A 6,691-nucleotide genomic window follows, 5' to 3' on the forward strand; every position below is an offset into this window, starting at 1 on the left:
CAGACAGAATAAAGTAAATGTTCAGAGAGAATAAAGTAAATGTTCAGTAATTAAACGTGATATGTGACTTTAAAGAGTTTAAGAGGTTCAAAGTTTACTCGTCTTTTGTGTGTAAATAAGATGAGGTCACACTCACTGAACCCACTTTAAGATCTGTGTGTGTGTGTGTGTGTGTGTGTGTGTGTGTGTGTGTGTGTCTCTGTGTGTCAAACAATAGCTGGGGGAGGGGGAGGGTGGGTATTCCCCTTCACAATAAAAGAGGAAATCATTGGCAGAGTAATCACAGGTCAGTACGAGTGTTTTGTCCCACTTTCTGTTATCAGAGAGCCTGATAACAGCACTGATTATGTGTGTGTGTGTGTTAGTGTGTGTCTGTGTGTGTGTGTCTGTGTGTGTGTGTGTGTGTATCTGTGTGTGTGTGTGTGTGTGTGTGTGTCTCTGTGAACCGACCAATCACAGCGTAGCGTCGCTCTGCTCCACAGACTCTCATTAAAGGTTTCTGGTTTCGTGGTTTTTGGATCTTCTTGTTTCACTTCAATAAACGGACGTGAGGTCCGATTACAGTCTGGACGCCGTCATGCTCTCGTGCCCCGGCGAGCGTTTTTGGCTCCTGAATATCAGGCGATGACTATAAGACCTGATTTAAAAACTGGGTCCAGAGCTCGAGATCTCTCAATCAGCCGCTCGTCTTCATCAGCTCTGTTGATGAAGGTCAGCGTGAGGTCACTCTGGAAATAAGAGCAGAGGCTTAAAAAAAAGAAAAGTTCTCAGTAAACCTCTTAGAAAGCTAATTGAGCTGTTGGACAAAGAGCCACATTCTTGGGGGGATGAGGACCGGAGGTGGGGGGTGCTGTTGAGGAAACAGACCCTTTAGAGTCCTGGACCCAAACCGCTGAGGATCCAGTACTGACCAGATGAATCCACCACACATGAAGAGGGAAATGTGTCTGGATCCAGACCTGAGAGTCTTGTGGCCCTCACAGGGTTCAGGGATCCAAACAGGTCTGGTTCTGTTCTCTGAGGATGAGGTGTTCTCACCTGTACAGGTTGTCCTCTTACAGACATCTCAACTCAACCACTTAAGCCAGAGCGCCCCCTTTTTTGGGGGCTGTGGAGAAAGTTTAGCATATGTATACCGTTGGACAAAATGCACTTATCACGAACGAATATAGTGATGTTGCACATCAGATTAAACAGCAGAACCTGGGCTACAAGAATATGTAAGCCGTTTCTACATGCTCCAAACACAACTTAAACAACAACTAAATAAATTACCAAATATCAAAATCCATATAGTGCCACCTAGTCAACCCACTCGCCACATTTCTGGTTCTACCGCTGTGGTACTTTATGCAATACAAAAACACGATACCTCAAAAGAAAGCAGACACTCCATCAAATCCAGCTACACAAAGCATCAGCGAGATATGAGCCAAAGAACACCAACAACAGAAATCACTTCATCAAACGATAGTTGCAAGATTTCTCTTACCTTTGCTGTTTTTCATCGATATTTATATTTTCCCGGTAATTCAGACTGAGATACGTTAGACCTACGTCCTGTGTTACACTAAAATCATTCCAGGCGTTTCTAGGTGACTGTCGGTCCAAGCAGGAAGTATAAGAATCACCTTGCGTCATAGCCAGCAGGTTTCACAGGGCGACGCCCTGCTGATTCTGATTGGCTAACAGTGCTGTCAATATCATTTTGGTCAGTATAGCTAAATTCTATTGGCTCTAACGCTTCAAATGAGGTGTCAATCACTGAAATCGACCAATGGGTTGCTGAGATAGAGCCCTGCATACTCACAGGGGTCTGACATCGAGAAAAACTCCAGTACACAGAGACTCAGAGACTCAGAGAGGATTCTGGCTTTCAAAATAAAACCCAAACTGCTGTATTTGGATGTATTGAACACCATCAGTGATATACAAGTGACATATATAGTTTGGTACATGAGAAAATTTAAATGGCACACATGGTTCCAAAATGACCATTTTGGTGACCTCGCCTGACCTCTCTGTACTAAAACCTCTAACTTTGTTCTGCTTCACTTTATCAAAGTCAAACTTTGCAGAGAGACTGTTCACATATTGTGCTATGATTTGGGAGAGGGTTTAGACCTGCAGCTGCATCATTCCAAAGACATAATCATCCTGAAAGTGCTTTTTTTGTTTAGGCGAACCTGAAACTTTTCAATTTGTGCTGTGTCCCATCTTCATTTACTCTTAACCAGTAACATATACACTGATATTTATTTCATCCGAACAAATCACACAAGTGTTCCCTTTATTATAACACCAAAATTATTCAAATAGACCTTGTAGTTGCAGAGATATACTCATTTTAGTATGAGTATGCAATTTTCAAGCAGAGGCCTAAAAAATAGGTCTGTTTTACTGTGATAGTAACCCACCAGACCCAAGAATCGCATCAGCTCTTTCTTGGTGGTGGGCACTGGATACTGCTCAATTGCAGTCACCTTTGCCTGTACCGGCCGCACCTGCCCTTGGCCCACTACCTTCCCAAGATAGGTGACGGTTGCCTTTGCAAACTCACATTTGGCCAAGTTGATCGTCAGGTTTGCGCCGTGCAGCCGATCAAACAGCTTCCTGATGCGGTAGACATGCTCTTCCCAGGTATTGCTGTAGATCACGACATCATCAAGGTACACGGCACAACCGTCCAGTCCAGACATAACCATATTCATTAGACGCTGAAAGGTCGCCGGTGCATTTCGCAACCCAAAACTCATCACTGAATAGGAAAAAAGCCCAAAAGGAGTTATAAAGGCAGACACCTCCCTAGCTCGTTGAGACAGTGGCACTTGCCAATATCCTTTAAGTAAATCAAATTTACTGACAAAGCGAGCTGAGCCCACCTGATCCACACAATCCTCCATGCGCGGCAGTGGGTAAGCGTCTGGTTTGGTTACCCCATTTACCTTACGATAGTCTGTACAAAATCGAGGGCTTTTATCTGCTTTATCCACAAGCAAACAGGGAGATGTCCAGCTGGAAGCAGAAGGTTCGGCAATATTATTGTCAAGCATATAGTGTATTTCTTTTTCCATTACTTTGTGTTTCATTTCTGACACTCTCTAAAAACGCTGGCAGTTTGGCTGCGCGTCACCCACGTCAATGTCATGCTCTATCAAATGTGTAGGAGTTGGCACGTCACTAAACAAACACAGATAGTTGTTAATAAGAGCAGACAACTCCGCGAACTGCTCCTTCGCCAATTGCTCAAGCAAACCCTCCAAGTTACCCAGCGTTTCAGAGTTCTTCAACCGGCCCCGCAACCGACTCTCATCAGGTGAAACCACCCCATCATCCTCAGGTACCGTCAAATTAACCAGCAACTGTCTTCCCAGAGTTCCTGCCATTAACACCAGTTTAACAACCTGCTGTTGCACACTCCCCCCCGAGGCAGAAGGCTGTGACCCACGAGTATAATAGGACTTCAACAGATTTACATGGCAAATTTGAGTTTTCCTTCTACGCTGTTGTGTCGACAACAAATAGTTTTGCTCAGAAACCTGACGCAAAACTACGAAAGGACCATGAAATTTGGCCTGAAATGGTGAACATACAAGTGGCAATAAAGCAAGAACCTGATCACCAGGACTGAACTGGTGGATCTTAGCTCTCCGGTCATAGAGATGCTTCATTTTTGTCTGGTAAGTAATCAATGCAGACACCGGGTAAATCAGAAATGGACGAGCCCCCATATGTCACAGCCTGGCTCGTAGACTGAGACAAAAACTGGGAGACAATGAGCTGGCGCCAAAAGTAGTCTTTTATTTATAATGCCAAAAACACAAGGTGTCTCACAACACCCGTGGTCGCGAGCCCGTCAGCACAGGTCTTCCTTTTCCCAGGGCTGCCAACTGGAAAGGTATTTAAGGAGGAGCCACGCCCCGGCACAGGTGAGACTCATCCTGGTAATGACCCTCCACTCAGCACCTGCAACAGATGGAAAAACCGGCACCTAGTGTATGACAGGAGGGTCGTCACAACTTAAATCAAGATACTTCTGATACGCAGTTAGCCACAGCGTCTAGTCCAGAAGCTAGCTTCTGTGTAAGAGCAGAGGTGACAATAAAGTTTTTGGGTTAGGGTTACCCTGCTATATGTTCTTGTTCCCTGAATCTCTACAGAGGAGGTGGTGAAGTTATTGTGACCCGTCATCCATAACAGGTCAAACTTATTAAAGAGTTAGCAAATAATTCACGAGTCCCCCAAAGTCATATCTTATCTCATCATATCTACAAATAAAACTGTAAAAAAGAGCAAATAAAATCCCTCCAGATACTCCTTGCCTCCTGATCCAGATGTTGAGTATTATGGGATCTTTCCTGTGCACTGGAGTCAAACTCTGAAATGAATACGATTTGGGTTGAAAAACACCAGAAATGTTAAAACCTTCTGGTGACGAGCGATCCCCATTTGGGGGTTGAGCAAGACCGTTTAAGGTGGTACCGTGGTTCCGAATGGACTTTTTATCAAGAAATATCAAAAATGCTCCAGACATATTAAATACCGAATTAACAAAAAATGTCTGGGCAAAATCATCATACCAGCCATTATACACAGTTATACACAAACTAATTCAATAAACTAGAAGATTTATCACAAAATCACGGATTTTTCTCCAAAAATTGGCGAACTTTGCATCCGATTTTCATCTTCCATCACAAAGCCGGCAGCGATCATGGTGGATGGATACATGATTCCGTACTAGGGCTCGATACCGCGTCAACTCACGGTCTCCGAATTCACCTCCGTCAAACCATTCAAAGGTTACATGAACAAAGCCAACAAACAACGCACTGCTCCCCAGAAAAAAAATTGAAACGGAGCATACCTTTTGGTGATTTTCGTGCCGAAAAACGCAGGTAATCCATTGAAATCCGATGCAGCGAAAATAGCCCCTCTCTCCACTCTCTCTCATTGAAATTGAAATGAACGTGCTGGGACCTTTTATGAAGAAATGGGCAGCATTTTCCTGCTGGACCAATGGATTTTACACATAGGGGTTGTGCCAAGCATATCGAAATTTTGAGTGGCTAAAAGGCTGTCAATCTTCGAAATAATCCGCGTAGTGCTTTCGTTACTCTCTTCCGCGTTCAACAAGGTGTCACATGATGAAATCCACCAATCACAGGCCCGACAGAAGCTTACGTAGATACGGACTGAGAGGAAATTTTTTTATGGAGGAGAGACATGAGAGCTGAAAATGGCTGAAAATGATGCCAAACTGCTTTATTACGATGTATTGAACACTCTTAGTGATAAGGCAAGTGAATATATAGTTAATATATAGTTATATAGTATATAAAATTAGAATAGAGCAGCGCAAAAGCTGTTTCCAAAAATGAGAATTCGGCTTGAAACTCCTCATTAATGCTAGCCTGCTTCATTCAATCTAAGTAAAATGTGCTTGTAGACACCACAAACATGTTGTGCTATGACTGTGGAGTATTTTTAGGCTTCAATCTGCATAATTTCAAATAAATATTTTCAATAAAAGTGCTTTTTTTTCAGGCGAACCTGAAATTTTCAATTTGAGCTGTGTGCATCTTCATTCACTATTAACCAGTAACATATACACAATATTTACACATCTGAGCAAGTGTCTCACAAGTTTTACCTGTATTATACCATCAAAATTATTAAAATAGACCTTGTAGTTTAAGATTTACAGTCTTTTAAAATACGGGTATGCAATTTTCGAGCAGAGGCCTAAAAATAGGGCTAGGGTTTAAAAGGTTTTCAAAGTGACAAAGAACTTTCATGTTGTGTTGATTGTGTCGCCCCCTGTGGACTAAAATGGTAGTGTTTCACCAGAGTCCCTTTAGAAAATCTCTCGTTTTACTACAGCAGGGTCTGACAGCCTGCCCCTCTCAGTCCTGGTTCTGGTTCTCCTGTGAATCTCTTCCTTCCAGCGGGCCTGGATCTCTGAGTTTCTGGTGAACCTTCATGCTGTTAATCATCTGGTCTGGTTTTTGCTGAGACTCGAACACATTCGATCAATATGACGGCAAAGGGAAGGAGGTGGGCGTGGCCTTTAGGAATAAAAGCTCAAATCTTCCCTCTCAGTATTTCGGTGGTTTCTATGAAGCTTCAGTCTGGACACTCAGGAGACGCTGGTCTCTGGTCCAATGGTTTAGTTACACAGCTGTAGTTAAACAAAAGAAAAACAAGAACACAAATCCAACGTTAGACCTTTAAAATATCACTTTCTATTCTAAGTAATAAGGAAGTTAACTGGTTGTTTTCTTTCCTTATTGACTTGAATTCTCTTCGTCTTCTTTTCTCCTCATCTTTTCCTTTTGTTCTTCCTTCTTCATGTTTTTATTCTACTTCTTTGTTTTTGTTATTTTTACCCCTCGGCCATGTTTTTCTTTTCTTCTTCTCTTTCATCTCATCTACATTTCCTTCTCCTAACCCCCCCCCCCCCCTCCTCTCTATATTTAACTGCTTCTTCCTCTCAGTCACTTCATGTCAGCAGAATGTTCATCAAGAGTTCCAATTTTATGCAAATTCAGACCAATCAGTTCAGCAGCTTCCTGTGAGGATCAGAATCCTGATTTCAGATCTCTGACGATCACTCAAGAGTTCCTCGTGATCCTTGTCGGTTCCTCCTCCGATCACATGACCTGTTCCTCCTCCGATCACATGACCTGTT

At 42.9% G+C, this 6,691-nt stretch overlaps 1 protein-coding gene across 2 annotated transcripts in view; it reads left to right on the top strand.

Moving 5' to 3' along the window:
* The window catches only part of hsd11b2 (hydroxysteroid (11-beta) dehydrogenase 2), a 20,244-nt gene that overhangs the window by 3,404 nt on the left and 10,149 nt on the right, over positions 1 to 6,691 (top strand). The gene's annotated exons all lie outside the window — the stretch shown is intronic.

The sequence above is a fragment of the Anarrhichthys ocellatus genome, unplaced genomic scaffold (genome assembly GCF_004355925.1).
Source record: "Anarrhichthys ocellatus isolate YVR2014 unplaced genomic scaffold, GSC_Weel_1.0 scaffold190, whole genome shotgun sequence".
In the NCBI taxonomy this organism is placed as follows: domain Eukaryota; kingdom Metazoa; phylum Chordata; class Actinopteri; order Perciformes; family Anarhichadidae; genus Anarrhichthys; species Anarrhichthys ocellatus.